The sequence below is a fragment of the Dendrobates tinctorius genome, unplaced genomic scaffold (genome assembly GCF_039654945.1).
Source record: "Dendrobates tinctorius isolate UK_male_01 unplaced genomic scaffold, ASM3965494v1 ptg000029l, whole genome shotgun sequence".
Classification (NCBI taxonomy): Eukaryota; Metazoa; Chordata; class Amphibia; order Anura; family Dendrobatidae; genus Dendrobates; species Dendrobates tinctorius.
In genome coordinates this window covers 40,335,291-40,359,750 of record NW_027361697.1, presented here as the reverse complement: position 1 = coordinate 40,359,750, position 24,460 = coordinate 40,335,291, and the positions used below count along the sequence as shown (strand labels likewise).

Sequence of the window (24,460 nt, the reverse complement as noted above, 5' to 3'; positions counted from 1 at the left end):
CCCTATGTGTTCCACGGTGGAGCGCACGCGCGCGCCGGGGGGCACGTTACTCCTGGGACCGGCGGTCACATTCTGGGGCGTCCTCATGTGGTTCCCCCCATTGGGCCAAAGGGAAGAGGAGGTGCACAAACAACGCTGGACCCTCGATCTTTCAAGGTCCGGGTGAGGAGATCACCAGGTAAGACCTGTCTGACACTGACTGTAGATGGCATGGACGGTGACAAGCCCTCTCTCTCATATTAAATAGAAAATGGTAGCACACCAAATATGAAATATGTGAAATACGAATAGCAAAATGGCTTTAGTAATACATTTCATAATGGCTTTTGTAAGGCATATCAAATATGCAATAAGTGAAATATGAATAGCATAATGGCTTTAGTAATCTAGAAAAACATATGAGATACTTAGCACAAAATTTGGCCAAAAGATGTGAGCCCATTCACCAACGACAAGGTGATCTCAGATTGAATGGGTCCCTATACTGACTGCCTAGTGTGAACTGACCTCTGGCTAGTAACATGATAAAGCCTGTATATATAGGACGATAGGAACCAAACATGTGATTGAATGCGATTAAAAATCACCACTTGATGACGGGCGGAGTGCTCAGTCAGAAAACCAGTATACAAGTAAGAGAAAAAAACTGACGGCACATCTAGAACTAGTCTGAATAGGTGCATACCAAAAGGCAACTTACATATTAAATAGAAAATGGTAGCACACCAAATATGAAATATGTGAAATACGAATAGCAAAATGGCTTTAGTAATACATTTCATAATGGCTTTTGTAAGGCATATCAAATATGCAATAAGTGAAATATGAATAGCATAATGGCTTTAGTAATCTAGAAAAACATATGAGATACTTAGCACAAAATTTGGCCAAAAGATGTGAGCCCATTCACCAACGACAAGGTGCTCTCAGATTGAATGGGTCCCTATACTGACTGCCTAGTGTGAACTGACCTCTGGCTAGTAACATGATAAAGCCTGTATATATAGGACGATAGGAACCAAACATGTGATTGAATGCGATTAAAAATCACCACTTGATGAAGGGCGGAGTGCTCAGTCAGAAAACCAGTATACAAGTAAGAGAAAAAACTGACGGCACATCTAGAACTAGTCTGAATAGGTGCATACCAAAAGGCAACTTACATATTAAATAGAAAATGGTAGCACACCAAATATGAAATATGTGAAATACGAATAGCAAAATGGCTTTAGTAATACATTTCATAATGGCTTTTGTAAGGCATATCAAATACGAAATAAGTGAAATATGAATAGCATAATGGCTTTTGTAATCTAGAAAAACATATGAGATACTTAGCACAAAACTTAGCTAAAAGATGTGAGCCCATTCACCAATGACAAGGTGATCTCAGATTGAATGGGTCCCTATACTGACTGCCTAGTGTGAACTGACCTCTGGCTAGTAACATGATAAAGCCTGTATATATATAGGACAATAGGAACCAAACATGTGATTGAATGCGATTAAAAATCACCACTTGATGAAGGGCGGAGTGCTCAGTCAGAAAACCAGTAAACCATGGTGGGACTCGGGACTCTCCAGCCTCTCCTGCGCCTCCTTTGGGGGTAAAGCAAGGCGGTGATGTGCACGCCGGGGTCCTCCAGATAGCTCCCCGGCTTCCTCCTCCTCCGTGCTGCCGGTTCCCTGGGGTTCACGCTGGCCGGGGGTGGCATTCCTCCACTTCGGGCATTACTGGGCTTTCCACTGGGGCGCGTGTCGCTTAGGGGCGCGCGTCACTTCCGGTCTGTCCCTATGTGTTCCACGGTGGAGCGCACGCACGCGCCGGGGGGCACGTTACTCCTGGGACCGGCGGTCACATTCTGGGGCGTCCTCATGTGGTTCCCCCCATTGGGCCAAAGGGAGGAGGAGGTGCACAAACAACGCTGGACCCTCGATCTTTCAAGGTCCGGGTGAGGAGATCACCAGGTAAGACCTGTCTGACACTGACTGTAGATGGCATGGACGGTGACAAGCCCTCTCTCTCTGCATCTGCAGAGCCCAGCATACCCCCTCCTACTGTAAGTAGCAGGCGTCGGCCCTGGCTACCCAGCATTATTTACTAAAATGGCGTTGCACACCTCTTTTTCTAATATGGGGAGAAAAGGTCTCTGACCCTATGAGAACCAGCCACAAGGGTAAAATGTGTGCTGCCAGACTCCCTCGACATACGGGGAAAACTCTGCCCGTCCTGTACAGAGAGGTCCTTCGCGCTGAGCAGCCCTCTCTCCTGGATAGCATCAAATCCCTCATAATACAGGAGGTTCACTCCTCCATGGCTCCCTTCTCCCAGACCGCCTCCCTCTAGGAGGAGGAAGAAAGCTCTGATAGAATCAGACTCAGACGAAATTCAGTCCTCAGATTCAGAGGACGCTCAGGAGATTGAGGGTTCCTCTTCCACGTCCACCCCTAAAACCAGGTAACAAGAAATATCACTTGGTTCCGGGAATGTGGGTGAGCTAATCAGTATGGTTAAGAGCACCATAGGGGTGGAGGAGGAAGAAGTTAAATACACAGTACAGGACGAGATGTTGGGCTGAAGCCCAAAGGAGGTGTCCTGTACACGAGAACGTACAGAATCTGATCCTCCATAAAAGGAGGCCTCCATATATAAAAATGAGGGCTCCTCCAAGCTCAAAGATCCAATGGATCAAGGAAAAATACATATATATATATGTTTGAGAGCTTATCAAGGAAGTCCTGGGACACCTCTACAAATCTGCTAGAAAGCTAATATGGCTTTCACATGCCCTGTCTCTGTGATTACGCACAGACTCAGGACACCTTAGGGGGAAAGATATCTGACGCCCTACCCGTACTGCAGAAAGCAACGAGGTTCCTAGCCGATGCTTCCGCTGGCGGTTGCTAACAACTTGGGACCAGGACGGGACCAGGAAGACCAGCCTGTAATTCGCAGGTCTCGGGTAATTCTTTAATGCACCGGCTCTTCTAGGCTGAGCGTGACTGCTCTCACCAGGTCCGGGTAGCCGCAAAAGTGGCCGTCCTTTCTAACTCCTATAGAGGAGTGCCCTGGTTAAAATCCAAAGGGAGGCGACTTATCTCCAAATGGTGCGCCATCCCCTTCCAGGGCCTCTATGGGTTTAAGCCTGTCCTGGATAACATCCTGGACACAGCTTCGGACAAAAGCATCTCTTCCGAAACATAGAAATCCTAGGAGACAGATTTTTCGTCCCTCCCATGACCAAACCTCTGTCAACAGCTAATCTAAGCTGAATTTGCATGCCCTCATCAGATCACAGCCGCTAAGCAGCTTGAGGCTGGGCCAGTACCGGCATGAGAGACTGGCTGAGATTCCCTGGTCCTGTTGACAACCTCAGGAAGAGTATAGGGAGACAAGGGCAGGAACATCCTTGTCCCTAACCATCAACAGACCCCAGATAAGCAATGACGCCTGGTTGGGGGTCGTCTCTCGCTCTTTTTTTACCCGCTGGCAGTCCATCTCCACAAATCAGTGGGTCCATCGTACCATATGAGATGGACAAAAAAAAAAAAAAAATTTGTTTCTAGAGTCCTTCCCCGTAATGCTTAGGGGTAACCTCCCTACAGCCTCCACTCCTTCAGGGCTCCTTACCAAAGATCTGCTCTGGTAGAATGCGAGGGTGCCAAAGCGGGAGAAGGACACGGCCATTATGCACGTCCCTTCCTGGTGAGGAAGCCATCAGAGAAGAACCGAATCATCATAAACCTGAAGCCATTAAACGAATCGGTCCGGTACAGGCAATTCAAAATGGAGTCAATCAGGGGCAGTCCCGCTCATCAGATTGAGCTCGGTAATGGCAACGGTAGAGCTGAAGGGTGCATATTACCATGTGCCAATCCATCCAACCACGTATCGCTCTAAGATCATGGCGGATACCGAACCTGGTCTATCCCTCCACGAGAGGGAAGCTTCTGGGAGTTCTCTCTGACTCAAGGGGAAAGACATCCTTCCTACCTATGGTTTGTCAGGTCGACCTTGTCCACCAAGGACCTGATTCAGGACTAGTGGGCACTGACCCTCAGAGTCAATGTATGCTCTAGGATCTCAGACCACATGCACCCAGGCAGTTTCTTGGGCTCAGGCCCACAAAGCCACGTGCTTTTACATTCCAGGATCCGCCTGGCCTACGCGGCTACAAATTCCATTGTCCTGAAGGATTCCCCCTCCCTGGTCAGGTTAAACCGGCCCTGAGGTGGTGGTTGAACTACCGAAATCTTCAGAAGGGAGTCAGCCGGATTCAACTTCCCCTGAAAACACTCCGCTCAGATGCCAGCCAACGAGATGGGGGCACAGTAGTAGAGAGATCCTATTTTCAGGGGCGATGGCTGCCGAGCATCAGCACCAGTTCCTCAAATCTGAGAGAACTGAAGGCGGTAGGAAAAGCGCTAAAAGACGTCATCGTCGCTAATTCAAAATCGCCACTTCTGCACCTACTCGGACAACATGACCACAGTGGCCTATCTCCAGCCAATGGGGTACAAAGTACGCCGGCCTCAAAGCAATAGCAACAAGGATCTTCTCCTGGTCAGTGCGTCTGAAAGGATCAGACAACACCCAGGCAGATTTCCTCAGTCAAGAAGACGTTCATCCGAAGGTGTGATGCCTGGACCATGCGGTATTCGTGTCCCTAGCCTCAAGATGGGGTGGAGGTGGACCTAGCCGCCAACAGGCAAAATGCGAAGACAGGGGTATTCGTCTCCCTCAACCACATGGACGGAGTGCAAGGAATAGGTGCCCTTCACCCAATGGTGGGATTCCAACCTCGCATATACTGTACCTGCCCACCCACACAGATGCGGGAAAAAAACATCTCAGGAAATCCAGACGGACCAAGTTCCCACAATACTAATCGCCCCGCGGTGGCCCGGAAGAAGTGGTACAGTGCCCTACCTGCCATGGCCCAGGAAGGTCCTGGCTTCTGCCCCAAAAAGGGCGACCTCCTTCACCAAGGTCCTCTGCTACACCCAGACGTAGGAAAAGGGAACCTGGCAGCATGGTTATTGAGGCCGAATTCCTAAGAGCCAAATAGCTCTCGGATAGGGTAATCCAAACCCTTCAGGAAAGCCAAAAACCAACAACCAAGGCCATCTATGCCAAGGTCTGGGAAAGGTTTACGCCCTGGTGCTCTCCAGGCACCCCTGATCCCTTCCATCTCAGTGCAGCACAGACCCTAGATGTTTACAAAAGGTCTGGAACAGAGCCTTATCCCCAGCACTAAAGGTATAAATATCAGCTCTTAGCACCTTTTTTGATCTTGACCTGGCCAGCCAATGCTGGATCCTACGGTATATGGCTTTGGCAGCCGGGATTCGTCCTATACTCCGCAGTCATGGGCCTCCTTGGGATCTCAACACCGTGCTCAAACCTAAGATCCATTTGAGCCTCTAGATTCCTTGACCATGGAAACCTAACCCTTTAACCGTCCTCTTAGTCGCAATTACTGAGGCTAGACGAATGGGAGAATTGCAGGCCCTGTCAATTCAAGAAGCTTACTTTGCAATCATTACAGATATTATCTTGAGATTAGATCATGCCTGTCTTCTCAAAATTTCATAGGAATCAGGACATTGTACTGTCCTCATTCGGCCCAAGCTCTTCCAACCCTAAGGAAGAGACCTTCCACACTCTCGACATTTGCAGAGTGGTCCTGTCTACCGACAATGGAGTCCGCAAGCTATTATATAAAATTCTGCGCTCTAGGATGCCTCTTGTATTACAGTACTGCTTACCCATAGGGGGAGACTTGGGAGACTCGGCTAAGTAGTACTGTACAGCCGCATATGGGGTATTTCTACATTTGGCAGAAATTAAGTAGCACATTTTGATGCCATTTTTAACCATTTCCCAGTGTGAAAATATAAAATCTAGGGTTAAAATGAAATTTTGTTGGAAAAAATATAATTTTTTTCTTCATTGCTCAATGGTATAAAATTCTGTGATACACCTGTGGTGTCAATATGATCACTGCACCCCTAGGTGAATTCATTGAGAGGTGTAGTTTGTAAAATGGGGTCTCTTATGTACTCAGGAGAAATTGCACCTCAAATTTTTGGGTCCATTTTCTCCTGCTATCCTTGTGAAAATAAAAAAATTGTGGCTAAAATAAAATTTTTGAGGGAAAAATGTAACTTTTTTTATTTTCATGGCTCTACATTATAAACTTCTGTGAAGCAGCTGGGAGTTCAAGGTGCTCACCACACACATCTATATACATTCCTTGAGGGGGTCTACCTTCCAAAATGGTGTCACTTATGGGTTTTTTTTACTGTTTAGGCACATCAGAAGCTCTACAAACGAGACATTGCCCTGGCAGACCATTCCATCAAAGTCTGTGTTTGAAAACGTCATTCCTTCTTTCCGGAGCCCTGCTGTGAGCCCAAACATGGCCTCAGCTAATTATTCCAGCAAACTTTGCATTCAAAATGTCAAATGGCGCTCCTTCCCTTCCAAGCACTGCTATGTGCAAAACAGTAGTTTTCCCTCACATATGAGGAATCGGCATACTCAGAAGAAATTGCACAACAAATTGTATGGTGCAATTTAGCCTGTTACCCTTGTGAAAATGCAAAACTTGGGGCTAAAAAAACATTTGATTTGTAAATTTTGTGAGAAAAATGAGAAATTGCTGGTCAACTTTTAACTCTTATAACTTCCTAAAAAAGAAATTGTTTCAAAAATTGTGCTGTAAAGTAGACATGTGGGAAATGTTATGTATTGACTATTTGTGTGACATAACTCTGATTTAAAGGCATACAAACGAGAACTTTAAAAATTGTAAAATGTTCAAAATTTCGAAGAAATTTTACCACTATTGTGAAGTAGAATATGTCACAAAAAAACTCTCAGAATCTGTCGGATCCGTTGAAGCGTTCCAGACCTATAACCTCATAAAGTGATAGTGGTCAGAATTGTAAAAATTGTCCTGGTCAATAAAATGTAAACAGCCTTTCGGGTTAAAGGCATTAAAATGCAAATAAAAATGAAGTAGCAGTAATAAAATAAAAGAAAAAATTGCCCACTTTTGAACTAGTGACAGGTCCTCTTTAATTTAATGAGGCTAAGCTGAGGAACTGTGCATAGTGTTCAATGGTCAATGAAGCTCTTTAACCTGTTCGTTTGAGGTTAGACCTTCAAAAAATACTTAAGGAAATTAATACCGTATATACTCGAGTATAATCCGAGATTTTCAGCCCATTTTTTAAGGCTGAAAGTGCCCCTCTCGGCTTATACTCGAGTCATATACAGGGGTTGGCGGGGGAGGGGGAGCGTGGGTGTCAGAGAGCATACTCACCCCCTCCTGGCGCGCAGTCTCTGCAGCCCCTGCTTCTCCCATGGTCTCGGAGCCCCAGCTCTTCCTGCCTTCAGCGGTCACATTGTACCGCTCATTAAAGTCATGAATATGCGCATATTCATGACTTTAACCCCTTCACGACCAAGGCTATTTTGACCTTAATAACCAGGCCATTTTTTGCAATTCTGACCAGTGTCCCTTTATGAGGTAATAACTCATGAACGCTTCAACGCATCCTAGCGATTCTGAGTTTGTTTTTTCGTGATATATTGGGCTTTATGTTAGTGGTAAATTTAGGTCGATAATTTTTGCGTTTATTTGTGAAAAAATCAGAAATTTGGTGAAAATTTAGAAAATTTTGCAATTTTCAAATTTTGAATTTTTATTCTGTTAAACCAGAGAGTTATGTGACACAAAATAGTTACGAAATAACATTTCCCACATGTCTACTTTATATCAGAACAATTTTGGAAACAAAATATTTTTTTGATAGGAAGTTATAAGGGTTAAAAGTTGACCAGCGATTTCTCATTTTTACAACAAAATTTACAAAACCATTTTTTTTTGGGACCACCTCACATTTGAAGTCACTTTGAGGGGTCTATATGGCAGAAAATACCCAAAATTGACACCATTCTAAAAACTGCACCCCTCAAGCTACTCAAAACTACATTCAAGTAGATTATTAACCCTTCAGGTGTTTCACAGGAACTAAAGCAACGTGGAAAGAAAAAATGGACATTTTAATTTTTCCAACAAAAATTTTCTTTTAGCATCAATTTTTTCATTTTCACATGGGCAACAGGATAAAATGGATCCTAAAATTTGTTGGGCAATTTCTCCTGAGTACACCGATACCTCATATGTGGTCATAAACCACTGTTTGGGCGCACGTCAGGGCTCAGAAGGGAAGGAGCGCCATTTGACTTTTTGAATGGAAAATATGCTGAAATATTTAGCGGTTGCCATGCCGCGTTTGGAGAGCCCCTGTGTGCCTAAACATTGGAGCTCCCCCACAAGTGACCCCATTTTGGAAACTAGACCCCCCCCCAAGGAACTTATCTAGATGCATAATGATCACTTTGAACCCCCAGGTGCTTCACAAATTGATCTGTAAAAAAAAAAAAGTACTTTTTTTCACAAAAATTTTCTTTTAGCCTCAGTTTTTTCATTTTCACATGGGCAACAGGATAAATGGATCCTAAAATTTGTTGAGCAATTTCTCCTGAGTGCACCGATACCTCATATGTGGTTATATACCACTGTTTGGGCGTACGGCAGGGTCCGGAAGGGAAGGAGCACCATTTGACTTTTTGAATGGAAAATTAGCTCCAATCGTTACCGGACACCATGTCGCGTTTGGAGAGACCCTGTGCACCTAAACATTGGAGCTGCCCCACAAGTGACCCCAGTTTGGAAACTATACCCCTTATGGAACTTATCTATATGTGTAGTGAGCACTTTGAACCCCCAAGTGCTTCACAAAAGTTTATAACACAGAGCAGTGAAAATAAAAAATATTTTTTTTTTCCACAAAAATGATTATTTAGCACGCTATTTTTAATTTTCACAAGGCTAACAGGAGAAATTGGACCACAAAAGTTGTTGTCCAGTTTGTCCTGAGTACGCTGGTACCCCATATGTGGGGGGAACCACTGTTTGGGTGCACGGCAGAGCTCAGAAGGGAAGGAGCGCCATTTGACTTTTTGAAATGCAAATTACCGTACTTCTAATCGTTAGCGGACACCATGTCGTGTTTGGAGAGCCCCTGTGTACCTAAACATTGGAGCTCCCCCACAAATGACCCCATTTTGGAAACTAGACCCCCTAAGGAACTTATCTAGATGCATAGTGAGCACTTTGAACCCCCAAGTGCTTCACAAAAGTTTATAACGCAGAGCCGTGAAAATAATTTTTTTTTTCCTCCAGAAATTATTTTTTAGTGCGCAATTTTTTTATTTTCACAGGGGTACTAGGATAAATTGGACCCCAAAAGTTGTTGTCCAGTTTGTCCTGAGTACGCTGGTACCCCATATGTGGGTGGGGACCACTTTTTGGGTACACGTCGGGGCTCAGAAGGGAAGTAGTGACATTATGAAATGCTGACTTTGATGGAATGGTCTGCGGGCATCATGTTACATTTGCAGAGCCACTGATGTACCTAAACTGTGGAACCCCCCCACAATTGACCCCACTTTGGAAACTAGACCCCCCAAGGAACTTATCTAGATGTGTGGTGAGCACCTTGAACCCCCAAGCGCTTCACAGAAGTTTATAACGCAGAGCCGTGAAAATAAAAAATAATTTTTTTTCCTAAAAAAAAAATGATTTTTAGTCAGCAATTTTTTTTCACAAGGGTAGCAGGATAAATTGAACCCCAAAAGTTGTTGTCCAGTTTGTCCTGAGTACGCTGGTACCCCATATATGGGGGGAACCATTGTTTGGGTACACATAAGGGCTCGGAATGGAAGTAGTGACGTTTTGAAATGCAGACTTTGATGGAATGGTCTGCAGTCGTCGTTATGTTTGCAGAGCCCCTGATGTGCCTAAACAATAGAAACCCCCCACAAGTGACCCCATTTTGGAAACTAGACCCCCCATGGAACTTATCTAGATGCATGGTGAGCACTTTGGACCCTCAAGTGCTTCACAGAAGTTTATAACGCAGAGACGTGAAAATAAAAAAAAAACATTTTTTTTTCCACAAAAATAATTTTAGCCCCCAATTTTTTATTTTCCCAGGGGTACCAGGAGAAATTAGACCCCCAAGGTTGTTGTGCAATTTTTCCTGAGTATGCTGATACCCCATATGTTGGGGTAAACCACTATTTGGGCACAGGTCGGGGCTTGGAAGGGAGGGAGCACCGTTTGACTTTTTGAACGCAAAATTGGCTGGAATCAATGGTTGCACCATGTCGCGTTTGGAGACCCCCGTGATGTGCCTAAACAGTGGAAACCCCTCAATTCTACCTTCAACCCTAACCCCAACACAGCCCTAACCCCAACACATCCCTAGCCCTAATTCCAACCCTAACCCTCTTTCCAACCCTAACCCTAACCCTCTTTCCAACCCTAACCCTCGTTCCAACCCTAACCCTAACCCTCTTTCCAGCCCTAACCCTAATGGAAAAATAAAAATAATTTCTTTATTTTATTAGTTGTTCCTGCCTATGGGGGTGATAAACGGGGAGTTTATTTACTTTTCATTCTATTTTGATCACTGTGAGAGTTTATCACAGTGATCAAAATGAATGAAAGGAAATTGCAGCCGGCGGGCGCACTGCGCATGCGCCCGCCATTTTCCAATATGGCGGCGCCCATGGTCCGGGACTGCGGGACACCGGGAGCCATAGCGGCATTCGGTGAGTACTGGGGGGTGGGAGGGGGTGCGATCAGAAGGCGGGGGGAGATTATGACAGCGGCGGCACATCGCCGCTGTCATTCAGTGGCGGGGGGCAGATCGCCCCCGTTAAATGGTGGGGGGTCGGATCGGTGTCACCAGCCATGTCCGATGCTACAGCAGCGTCGGAAATGGCTGGATTGTAATATTTCATCAATTATCATTGATGAAATATTACTATCGCTCTGATTGGCTGTTAAAAGTGAAACAGCCAATCAGAGCGATCGTAGCCACGTGTGGGCGAAGACACGCCTCCCGTGGTGAAGTACAAAGTCCCCTGTATCTGCGGGTCGGGTGAACTTTCAGTGACCTAGGTCACCCGACCCGCAGGGGGGCTTTAAAGTCATGACGCCACATAGGCGTCACTGGTCCGATTGGTACCAGTTTTCATGACGCCTATGTGGCGTCATTGGTCGTGAAGGGGTTAATGAGCGGTACCACGTGACTGCTGAAACTTGGAAAAGCTGCAGCGCTGAGACCATGGAAGAAACAGGGGCTGCAGTGACCATGCGCCAGGAGGGGGTGAGAATGACGGGGGAGGATGGGGAGCAGTGCAATATTCACCTGTCACCATTCCACCGCTGCGTGTCGTTCTGTCCTCCACATCCTCTGACTGTAGCATTCAGGTCAGAGGGAGCGATGACGTAGTCAGTGCGCGCCCTCAGCTGAACGTCACTACATAGCAGACAGCCTACGAAAAGGCTTTATTAGAGCCTCCACCTCACCTGTAGAGGCTGGGTTTTTCTTTGTAGAAAAAAAAGATGGTGGACTCAGACCTTGCATTGATTATCAGGACCTGAACGCTATTACTGTAAAGAATCAGTATCCGCTTCCACTCATCCCTGATCTTTTTAATCAGCTACTAGGAACCCATTTTGTTTCTAAATCCTGGAGGGCATTCTGCAAACGCATTGGCATTGAATTATCCTTCTCCTCCGCTTACCACCCTGAGACTAATGGTCAAACTGAGCGCTCCAACCAGGCTCTAGAGCAATATCTCCGCTGCTATATCTCGGAACATCAGTCCGATTGGGTGGAACATCTCCCGTTAGCTGAATTCGCCCTAAATAACCAATACCAGGAATGTATCAAAAGCACCCCGTTCTTCTGCAATCATGGTTTGCACCCACGTTTTGGTTCATTTTCGGCCAAGATGTCGGAACTCCCGGGGGTAGAGAATTCCATACGTCACTTAAGGACAATCTGGTCGGAGGTGAACACAAACTTGAAAGGGTCCCAGGTCAGACAGGCTTCGTCCGCAAATAAACGGCGGTCCACGGGGCTGCACCTAGGACTTGGGGACAAAGTTTGGCTCTCTACCAAGAACATTAAGCTGAAGGTGCCATCTGCCAAACTGGGTCCCAGGTTTATTGGTCCCTATGAGATATTAAAGGTAATTAACCCGGTAGCTCCCTCAGTCTTTTAAAATACCCAATGTTTTCCACATATCCCTCCTCAAGATGTACCCCTCCCCAATTCATCCCATCCAGTCCCCTCCTCCAGATTTGGTCAAGGGTGCCTTGGAGTGCGAAGTCCAGGGTATCCTTGATTCCCGTTTGGTGAGAAGGTCCGTGCAATATTTGGTGCATTGGAAGGGCTACGGTCCAGCGGAGAGGTCCTGGGTCCCTGCTAGTGACATCCATGCCAAAGGGTTGATTAGAAGGTTTCACCTCCTTCACCCTGAAAAACCGGGTTTTGAGGGTCTGGAGGCCCCTCTTGGAGGGGGGGGGGGGTACTGTCACGTCGCCGTCAGACTTGGGGCCTGCTGTTCCGGTCGCAGCCACCAGGAGGCGCCGGACCGCCACTTTGCCGTCAGACTCGGGGACGGCTGTTCCTGCCTCGGCCACTGGGAGGCGCCGTGGTTCTGTTACGTCGCCGTCAGACTCGGGGCCTATGGTCCCGGCTTTAGCCACTAGGAGGCGCCGGTCTGTCACGCCGCCGTTAGATTCGGGGCCTGCTGTTCCGGTCGCGGCCACTAGGAGGCGCCGGACCGCCACTTCACCATAAGACTCGGGGAAGGCTGTTCCTGCCTCGGCCACTGGGAGGCGCCGTGGTTCGCCCGTGAGTTATGGTGGTGACAGAGAAGGGGCTCCTGCGCAGGCATCTGGTGGGCGCAGGCTCCGCCCCTCTGTCAGTCGTCAGGGGGTTACTGCATCACCATCTAGCCTGGTCCTGGGGGCGGTCCTAATGACATCACCAGTCCAGGAACCTGTGAGGGATGACCTGGTCCCTCAAATACCCTGGGACTGGTCTTGCAAGCCGCCGGATATATTCTTGGTTCCCCTGTGTGCTACTGTGTGAATTGCTAAAACTAAACTTTGTCCTCAGCCTGGATCTCTGACCATTCTTCTGCCTAATGATTTTGTACTTCTGCCGCCCTCCTGGTTTATGACTCTGACCTTGGCCTGGATTTCTGACTCTGCTTCTGTCTGCTGTTTTTGTACCGTTGCTGCTCTACTGGTTTAGACTCGGATCCCACTACGTTTTTGGTGCTGTAATGGAACACCTCTCTGGCGACCGCCCTGCTCTGGTCCACTGATCTTATTCAGACAGCTACCTCCTGGGCTCTGCTATAAATCCAGATCCCTGTATAGGGGTAAAGGGTATCAGGGTTGCTCGGGGTGTTGTCTTACTGCAGCCCAGACTTGCAGACGGACGTCACAAACACGTTCCGTAAAGTAGCTCCAAGATGAACTTTGGTCCATTACTTGATAATGAACGTGCATCAGATTACAGCATTGCTTGCATATGACACCGGTACTTTTTCCAGTTAAATTCATCTGTTTTTTATATGTATTCATCAAGAGGGTGCTGATTGATTCTGGATTGATTTTCTATTTATAGCTAGTGGTTGCTTATTTTCTGTTTGATTTTTCTTGCATATTTCTGCATATACAGTGCCTTGCCCTCATATTCAAAATGTATTATTGCATTATTATTATACTTAAAAATCTTGGCGCACAAATGAATGTATAACAAAGGCAACCAAACATTCTTAAATGATCGTTCGTTAAAGGAGAAAAGTCAATGGAAGTAAACAGACTGCTTGTGTGTGTGTCGAGGTGGGGAGCAACTTAGGCGATGTCACGGCCTCTGTGGAATCTAGAGGTCCGCATTCGCAAATGGCACCAATAAAAACTTTGCTGTGACCTAGAACCTTCATTACCACTCCTGGTTTTGGCTTACAAGTACTGATGTAAAATACTGACCAAATATTACAAGTGTGATGGTGGACTTGGCCTTACTGCATTCCTACACCAAATAAATACAAATACCTTACTGGTTATATCATGCTTTAAATGATCTTCTTTTGCTGGTATTGCTGCTTGGATGAACTCAATCTCTCTTATCTCTATGGTACTTGCACTGTGCTGATGGCGCTTGTTGATGTTTGGTCATGGGGCCGAACGCACACCTATTTATTCAAGGATACCTCCTTTTTGTCCATAACTATCAGTGCCAGTCTACCAGCAGTCCTGACTAATGATTCCCGGGTTACTATTTATAGAAAGGAATATATTGTTCTGATTGTATGATAATAATCATATTAGGTTTATCAATTAACAGTAACTCTCGCTGCTATAATTGTATCTATTTCTACTACTTAATTATTACATAAATGTTTGGATGAGGCTGATTTATTTTATTTAATGTAGAACACCATAAAGACATGTTTGGACGACTTTGGTGTGGAAGAAGCTCTCACCCAAAACCCCATTGAACATCTTTGGGATCAAGTAGAGCAGAGTTTGAGATCCACACCCTTTCATCTAACATTAATATCTGAACTTGTAAGGGTGTGGACTGTATGCCCTGGTCCTGTCCCTGAAGACAACAATCGCGTAATATGAATAAAGTTGTTTATCTCTACGCGTCTAGAGTGTAAGATGATACGGTGTAGTATAATCATTGTTAATATGGTAATGTGAAGTATAATATACATAATGTGTAGCAATGTATGATGTCAGTAGTGTACAGCACACGGTAAGACATAGATCAGGACCTAGGGCATAAAATAAGGACAATAAGTTTGGTATACACTGATATAGAATAAGATACAGTTAATGTTTGGAACTAGCCCTCAGCGGGAGGTGGTTAGTAAGTTTAGAAAATGTACTCACTTCCTGATAGTGATTAGTGGGAGATTACAGTAACAAGGTCACGTTCAAATGCAGTGGGCTACTAGGGCTAGCATGTACCAATCGTTCAGTGGGAGGCCATACTGTCACTCTGTGCAGAAATTCTGGCTATGTCAGGAGTCCAAGATCGATCGTAAGGGCTGGTGGGCGCATCGTGTCCTTTGGCACAGAGGGGGAGATGGATACAGAATCGTGTGAAGGGCAGTTGGCTTATCCTGGGTGCACTGCAGAACGGGACATTAACTTCCTGGGGCTGATGCAGTCAGTGGGCTTAGGGATAGTCCAGGATGAATTAGTGGTAGGGCCAAAGATGTGTCGTGCTAAGGAAGTAAGGAAAATGAAGTGTTGGACCTTATCCCACATGTTACAACCTGATTAACATGAACTAACCAGTAAACGTTTGCTTGTTGCAATGAACTTGGTGTATAACACGGTGGCTCAGTGGTTAACAGTGCAGCCTTGCAGCGCTGGAGTCTTGGGTTCAAATCCCACCAAGGACAACATCTGCAAGGAGTTTGTATTTGTTTGTGTTTGCGTGGATTTGCGTGGGTTTTCTCCGTGGTCTCCAGTTTCCTTCCAAAAAGGTAATTTAGATTGTGAGTCCCATCGGGGACAGCAATGATGATGTGTTCAAACTGTAAAGCACTGTGGAATATGTTAGCACTATATAAGAAAAATAAAGATTATTATTACCCTGAAGATGATAGCCTGGGGAAAGCAGAGGCCTGTGACCTACAAGTGAGTGTGATGCACTCCACACCTGACAGCACACTGGGTCTGGGACACTGTTTTCCTGTAAAGTGAAAGAGCGTCACCGGACAGCAGCTTGCTCATGACTAAGGCTGGGTTCACATGTAGCGAAAATTCCAGAATTCCATTCCACGGGAAAATCGCATTTTAAATTCCCGTGATTTTCCCGCGGAAAAACTAGCATTTTGCAAGCGTAATTAGCTTGCAGAATTGCTAGCGTTTTCCAAGCGATCTGTAGCATCTCTTGGAGAACTGATAGACAGGTTGGTCACACTCGTTAAACATAGTGTTTGACGAGTGTGACCAACTTTTTACTATTGAGGCCGCTTATGCGGTATCAATAGTAAAAGATAGAATGTAAAAAATAATAATAAAAAAAAATAGTTATTTTCACCTTCCGACGTCCCGCGCAGCCTTCCCGCCTCTCTCCACGTTCCCGGTCCCAGTAATCCTTTGCGACAATTACCACGATGACGTCCGTTCTCGCGGGATCGCGACGACTCGTGGTCATTCTTGATGACGTCGCGCGAATGTCCGCGAGACTTCGCGATCCCGCTAGAATGGACGTCATCGCTCGCAAAGGGGAGTGTGGAGAGAGGCGGGAAGGCTGCGCGGGATGTCGGATGGTGAGAATAACAATATTTTTTATTTTAAATTCTATTTTTTACAGGGATATGGTACCCAAAGCCTGGAGGACAGTCTCCGATTCCGCAAAATTAATGAGCATGCTGCGTTTTTTACCGCGAAGCGATTCCGCCACAGTAAAAACCGCAGCATTAGCACAGCATTGCGGAATCCCATGGGATTGCATGGGATGCTTATTTTTCACGTTTTCGCGGCAAAAACGCGCTGAAAATAAACGGTACATGTGAACGAGGCCTAACACTCTTGGCCACTTTACAAACTCATAAATAATCTTCTGGATGAATCAGCAAATAATTCCAAAAGAAGGACCATGTTCATATGACCATATATTGGGGAGTGAAAACACTAACTGCACCCAGACAAGTGTTATTCAAATGGGCAGAGGAGGGTTTTTTTTCATGTATTGAATCTGCAAGTGAAAAAAATCACAGCACGCGCTAGTTTCTTCTGTATGTTGGATGCGATTCATTCATTCAAGCACGGGTGTGCAAGAAAAAACCAAACAAATCTCATACAGACCAGGAGTACAGCATTCAATTGTTACCGATAAATTGTAATTATTTAATATAGAAACTTTATTTGTTCTTTGTAAGTTTTAATTATTACTGTTTTTTTCTGGATGAAACTCAGAACGATTTATTATTATTATTATTATTATTATTATTATTATTATTATTATTATTATAATGAGTCCAGGGCCACATGGCCGTTGATTCTCTCATCCAAGAGAATAGGGTCGATTGTGCAAATGACACTCTGATCAAAGTCTGATTTGGGTTTTCATCAGAGTGTCTGCATAGTGTTGATCTGATTCTGTCGGTTGACAGAATCATAGAGCAGGTGAGGAAAATATGGAGAACAAAATTTTTCCTTCTTCTCCATTGCGCCAGTGCTCAGAAATCGGACTGCATTCAGACGTCAATCAAGTGCAGTCTGATAATTTTCTACTTTTTAATGATATTTTAGCAGACAAATTCTCTTAATCTTATGTCTGGCAGAAACCTTCCTCATTATGCCTTTATCTGAACAAACCCATCTGTGTTATGTATCAGCCACAAATCTCTTCACAGTACGATGATCGCTGTTAAGTTTTCATGAAATATCTAATGTTTTTATACTTTGTCCAAGATATTGCACTAGTTGATGCTTTTCAGCAGCAGAGCGATCCTTTTTCATCCCATATTGCTTGAAACCTGTGTCCTGTTTAATAATGTGGAACCTCCTTCTTAAGTAGTTTTCCTTTATTGGGTTCACGAGACAAACTAATTATCATAGATATTTTAGGTTGATTTCAGTGATCCAAAGAGCCCTGAGACATAATTCCATCCATGAGTTTTTTTGAAAAATTGAAAATTACATCTTTATGATACTTAAATGCAATTTTTAATAATAAGTTGGAATGCAATGTGGTAATCTACTGCTGACAGCTCCTATTTGTGATATTCTGTGCCATGACCTCGTGACCCTTTAATATGACCCTCTCTCATGTTTCCTATGACAATTGCTTTCTGATTTGCTGTAAGCAAAAAGAAACTAAGGGTTAATATCTCAAGAATGGCCGAAAATTTTAATAAGCAGTAAATTTAAAAATTGTTTGTTGTTCGAAATTGACAACCACTTTCTGACAATTCCCATATGTGAAGCTGGTAATATCCCTGTAAGCCAGTCTAGGAAAATTACCTTGTGTCCTAGTCTTTTCTTGATGAGAAGTGGAGTTTGGCTGGAGTCACACTAACCGACGCAAAATACGGTCCGTAGTTTACATGCGTAATACGGATGAATGACCCCTTAATAGTGCTCCGTATGTCATCCGTAAGCAAGGTGTGGTCGCGTATTTTGCACATATCAGCATCCGTATGTAATCCGTATGGCATCCGTATGGTATCCGTATGGTGAGATTTTCTCGCAGACTTTCAAAATGGACATTTAATGGTTTTGAGGCCTGCTAACAGGGGCAGGCTGGGTCGGGTTGCAGAGAGGCAATTGCCCCCTGGGCTGGTCTCCTAGCGGCAGCTTTGGGCTGTTGCCGTTCAGCCACACATTACTTCAGAAGCTGCACTGTGTCTTCATTTGCTTTTCGCAACAAGCAGCATCATCCTGATTGGTGGAGCAGAGGTCACTCAAGGCTGCAATGTCCTTCCAGCTCTCTGATTGGTGGAGAAGCCATCCCTAGGGGCTGTACTGTATTCTTCCTGTTCTGTGTGCTCCAGTCCCTTACCAATCGGAGAGCAGGAAGCAGACAGTGCCACACCGCTGAGGAAGCTGCAGGCCGCCTCACAACATGTGACAGTGTGAGCGGCTGCAGGCATTCAAGGGGGCTTGTGATAAGGCGTCTCGTTGCTTCTTAGTTGTTTGGGGGGATGCATTGTTGAAACTGAGCTGGAGGGGAGCAGTTTGGGTACATATCTGTCAGGCAGGCAGAAATAGGAGGGGAATTTTCTGTATGTCTCATTCTGTGTGATTAAAAGCAGTTTCAAGTCCTCAATTCAGTGTATTCCTGTGTACGTTTGTGTGTATGTGTGCGTGATGACGTTTGTATGTGTACTGTACATGCATGTTCTTGGTGAAGTGTGTATGTGGTGAAATGTGACGAGGCTGAAGTTGGTATCTTATTTGTCCAGTTTCCCAACTTCAGCCTCATGTGAAATGTGTGAGTATATGTGGTGATATGTGTATATGTGCGTCTGTGTATGTGAACTGTGTATATGCGCAACCGTGTACGTGGTGACCTGCGTGGGTGAGTGTGCACGTGGTGACTTGTGTGTGTATGAGTGTGTACATAGTGACATGAGTGGTATGTGGTGATGTGGGTGTGAATGTGTACGTGGTGACGTGTGTAAGAGTGTGCACATGGTGACCTGTGTATATGTAGTGATGTGTGCATCCGTGTACATGGTGACGTATGTGAGTTTGTATACGTGCGTCCGTTTAAATGGTGATGTGCATATGAATGCATTTGTATGTGTGCATAGTGACGTGTATGTGTGTGAGAATATACATGGTGATGTTTGTGCCTCTGTGGTGACCTGTGTATGTGTGGATCTATGTATATGGTAACGTGCGTGTGTCTGTGTACATGTGATGTTTGTGCCTCTGTGGCGACCTCTGTATGTCTGCATTCATGTATATGGTAACGTGCGTGTGTCTGTGTACATGGTAATGTTTGTGCCTCTGTGGTGACGTGTGTATGTGTGGATCCATGTATATGGTAATGTGCGTGTGTCTGTGTACATGGTGATGTTTGTGCCTCTGTGGTGACCTGTGTATGTGTGGATCCATGTATATGGTAATGTGCGTGTGTCTGTGTACATGGTGATGTTTGTGCCTCTGTGGTGACCTGTGTATGTGTGGATCCATGTATATGGTAACGTGCGTGTGTCTGTGTACATGGTAATGTTTGTGCCTCTGTGGTGACGTGTGTATGTGTGGATCCATGTATATGGTAACGTGCGTATGTCTGTGTATGTGGTGATGTTTGTGACTCTGTGGTGACGTGTGGATCCATGTATATGGTAATGTGCGTGTGTTTGTGCCTCTGTGGTGACGTGTGTATGTGTGGATCCATGTATATGGTAATGTGCGTGTGTCTGTGTACACGGCGATGTTTGTGCCTCTGTGGTGACCTGTGTATGTGTGGATCCATGTATATGGTAACGTGCGTGTCTGTGTATGTGGTGATGTTTGTGCCTCTGTGGTGACCTCTGTATGTCTGCATTCATGTATATGGTAACGTGCGTGTGTCTGTGTACATAGTAATGTTTGTGCCTCTGTGGTGACCTGTGTATGTGTGGATCCATGTATATGGTAATGTGCGTGTGTCTGTGTACATGGTGATGTTTGTGCCTCTGTGGTGGCCTGTGTATGTGTGGATCCATGTATATGGTAACGTGCGTGTGTCTGTGTATGTGGTGATGTTTGTGCCTCTGTGGTGACCTCTGTATGTCTGCATTTATGTATATGGTAACGTGCGTGTGTCTGTGTACATGGTAATGTTTGTGCCTCTGTGGTGATGTGTGGATCCATGTATATGGTAACGTGCGTGTCTGTGTACATGGTGATGTTTGTGCCTCTGTGGTGACGTGTGTATATGTGGATCCATGTATATGGTAACGTGCGTGTCTGTGTACATGGTAATGTTTGTGCCTCTGTGGTGACCTGTGTATGTGTAGATCCATGTATATGGTAACGTGTGTGTCTGTGTACATGGTAATGTTTGTGCCTCTGTGGTGACGTGTGTATGTGTGGATCCATGTATATGGTAATGTGCGTGTGTCTGTGTACATGGTAATGTTTGTGCCTCTGTGGTGACCTGTGTATGTGTGGATCCATGTATATGGTAACGTGCGTGTGTCTGTGTACGTGGTGATGTTTGTGCCTCTGTGGTGACCCCTGTATGTCTGCATTCATGTATATGGTAACGTGCGTGTGTCTGTACATGGTAATGTTTGTGCCTCTGTGGTGACGTGTGTATGTGTGGATCCATGTATATGGTAATGTGCGTGTGTCTGTGTACATGGTGATGTTTGTGCCTCTGTGGTGACCTGTGTATGTGTGGATCCATGTATATGGTAACGTGCGTGTGTATGTGGTGATGTTTGTGCCTCTGTGGTGACCTCTGTATGTCTGCATGTATATGGTAACGTGCGTGTGTCTGTGTACATGGTAATGTTTGTGCCTCTGTGGTGACGTGTGTATGTGTGGATCCATGTATATGGTAACGTGCGTGTCTGTGTACATGGTGATGTTTGTGCCTCTGTGGTGACCTGTGTATGTGTGGATCCATGTATATGGTAATGTGCGTGTGTCTGTGTACATGGTAATGTTTGTGCCTCTGTGGTGACCTGTGTATGTGTGGATCCATGTATATGGTAACGAGCGTGTGTCTGTGTATGTGGTGATGTTTGTGCCTCTGTGGTGACCTCTGTATGTCTGCATTCATGTATATGGTAACGTGCGTGTGTCTGTGTACATGGTAATGTTTGTGCCTCTGTGGTGACGTGTGGATCCATGCATATGGTAATGTGCGTGTGTCTGTGTACATGGTGATGTTTGTGCCTCTGTGGTGACCTGTGGATCCATGTATATGGTAACGTGCTTGTGTCTGTGTATGTGGTGATGTTTGTGCCTCTGTGGTGACCTCTGTATGTCTGCATTCATGTATATGGTAACGTGCGTGTGTCTGTGTACATGGTAATGTTTGTGCCTCTGTGGTGACGTGTGGATCCATGTATATGGTAATGTGCGTGTGTCTGTGTACATGGTGATGTTTGTGCCTCTGTGGTGACGTGTGTATGTGTGCATCCGTGTATATGGTAACATGCGTGTGTCTGTGTGCGTGGGGATGTGTAGTTTCAGATCTCTGTATCCCTGTTAATGTGCAGTAAGCTGGGTGTATGCACACCAAATTTATGAACGCACTTTAAGTTCACAATGAAGCAGCGGTGACACAGGACTTTGTCAGCCATTAGCGCCAACTTTGAAAATCTGGCATTTGGCATTGTCCTACATCACTGCTGCCTCCCTGGGCATGTGCAGGGTGACAAGCCGGGGTGCATGCATACAGCTCCACTGCCTATTTGGAGGGTGGTGGTAGAAGCTGTGGGGTATCCCTCACTACTACTATCTCCGCCACCTTATGACCTATTGTTTCACAGTTAGAAGATGTGATAGGCAGAGATAGAAGCACATCTCCCACAAACTATGGTTACAAGGCATCTTAAGAGGCTTTTCGTAAAGGGAATCTGTCAACAGAAAAAATTCTATCAACCTGCAGATATGGGGTTAATCTAAAGGTTAATAGCGTTCCTAACATGCCAGGCGCCAGCACTTAGCCAAACACAGCAGGGAGAAAATTTACTTTATTCTCCATGTAGCGATCGCGTTTTATTCACGGAGACGGTGCCGACACAAGTTCAGTCACCGCTCTGCAACTGCACCCTCGCATTGACCAATTCCCTGCATTGGGGAGGGCTGTCAGTCAAGGCCGGGGGCGCAGTTACAGCCATCACTCTGTATACTCAGAGCGGTGACTGCACCTGCGTCGGCAATTCCCCCACCCCGTGACTGACAGCGTTCGGCTAAGTGAGGGCGCTGGGCAGGTTAGTAACACTATTAATCTGCAGATAATTCCCATATCTGCAGGTTAATAGCGTATTTCTACAATCAGGTTCCCTTTAAACAAAACACCACCGGAAATGGAGTCAAAAAACCTACTTTTAGGCTATGTACCCACGTATGCAGAAAAAAATAGACTTCTTCCCAGGAAAAAAGCGTGTTTTCTTGCACCTTTTTTTGCGCGACTTTTGCGTGTTTTGTTCACGTTTTTTACAGGAGCATCCTCCTGCTAATAGAATATACTTGGAAATGCTGCGTTTCTTTCCGCGATGCGTTTTTTTTAGTAGAAACTAACGCATCATGTGCACAAAAATTGCGGAATTCATTAAAAAGAATAGGATGCTTCTTGTATGCGATTTTGAAGTGTTTTTACCAGGAAAAACGCTTAAACGCAAAAAAAACCCGCTTACATGGGTACACAGCCTTAGAGATTAGATAGGTAGGGAGAAGTGTAGGGTGTTGTGTAATAACGCTCATTACAAAGCGGTTATGGTGTAAGGATAGAAATTTACAGAGGACATTATAGGTACCGGACCATCCCGCTAATGTTGACAGTGCAGGTGTAAGATTCATTAAGAGGCGCACTGATCACGTAATGAATTAGTCACATCTTATCACTGGTGTGCGCCTTGCCAAAAGTCTACATTTCTGGATTACGATAGGCCACTAAAGTATTGTAACTTTTGAAGAATTTGGTTGACGGGCTTTGCCATACCACTTGCCGCCCATGTTCTTCCTACTTTGGTGTGTCTGACTAAGACTGGATGAAAATGGCAAAATCCACAACATTTTTTTTTAACAACTTTGAGATGTGCACAAATTTTCTGACTTTTCAAAGTGTATTATGCCAGAATTCTAGCAAAAATACTTTGATGAATTGTGTCCTAAGTGTATTAGTGAATTCAGTACACAAGTAAAACTAAAGTTTCGTAGGCATTTGTCATGTCTGTATGTCAATCTTACATTATATGTGACTGTGCACACTGGGGTGTTACTGCAAGAAGGCATTTGATTATAAGCATAAACAGGTTAAGGCTGACATCTCAGGTAGTATTTGTTGTGTGTAACCCTTTACGGTATGGCTGCTAAGTAGTGGGGTTGAGCATATATGTTCAGAATCAATCACCGAATCTGAGTTTGCCATATTCGTGTCATAATAGTACCAACATATTCGGTCATTTCTCCTCCCATTGACTCCGCTGCTTTATATCTATTTGACTCCTCTGATGAATCCCCTCCATTGGGGAAGAAACGCGTAGGAAGCTTCTGTCTATTTTTCCCCTTATCAGTGGGGGTGTCCACTACATGATCCACTTGGGGCCTGTCCTTGTTAGGACAGGAGTAGCGCTGGGACACGACAGGGAGTGTAGGGGAATACTTTACACTAACACTGGTTTTCCCATGCCTCGGCTCCCCATGAGTGGATCGTCTCTCCAGCAGGATACGCCCTGATGCTGGAATGCTATATCTAATACCAATGGTGAGACCAAACCATTTTTTATTGAGCACTGGTTCACATGAGCACTTTTTTGTAATGTTTTTGTGTATTATGTCCTTTTAATGGTTCATTAAAGGTTATGTTTTGATTTACTTTATGTGGGATACTCTCCAGGCTGTGTGCAACATTTAACCCCTGAGGGTGTTTTGGAATAGTGTTAAAAAGCTCACACTATAGCTGTGTGCATACTCCCATTGACTCCAATGACGTTTGGTTGTGTTCAGCGAATATTGCAAATACAATATTTGCCGCTGATCATAATTGGAACCGAATTTCGAAATATTCGATCAACTCTACTAAGACAATTTAAGTTTAGTATGTATGAAATGGTTTCTTATCAGTTGCACCTCGGATGCGTACTACTCACGCTGAATGGTATGTGAGACCTTAGACTCTTTAACAAAAAGATGGGCCACCACTCCTGGGCCAGTGCTTTGTGTTTGCCCCCCAGGCTAAAATTTGCCAGCCAGCCCCTGCCTGCTAACTATTTAAATCATTAGCCTGAACCCTATTTAACCCCTTCACCCCCAAGGGTGATTTGCACGTTCATGACCGGGTCAATTTTTACAATTCTGACCACTGT

The 24,460-nt window shown here is 45.1% G+C and overlaps 1 long non-coding RNA gene across 1 annotated transcript in view; it reads left to right on the top strand.

Moving 5' to 3' along the window:
- Nucleotides 1-1,578: 1,578 nt before the first annotated feature.
- Nucleotides 1,579-24,460, top strand: part of LOC141085957 (uncharacterized) — a 102,121-nt gene continuing 79,239 nt past the window's right edge. The window contains exon 1 of the long non-coding RNA XR_012231447.1: nt 1,579-1,968. This is a non-coding gene — a long non-coding RNA (uncharacterized lncRNA). The remainder of the gene's footprint in view (nt 1,969-24,460) is intronic.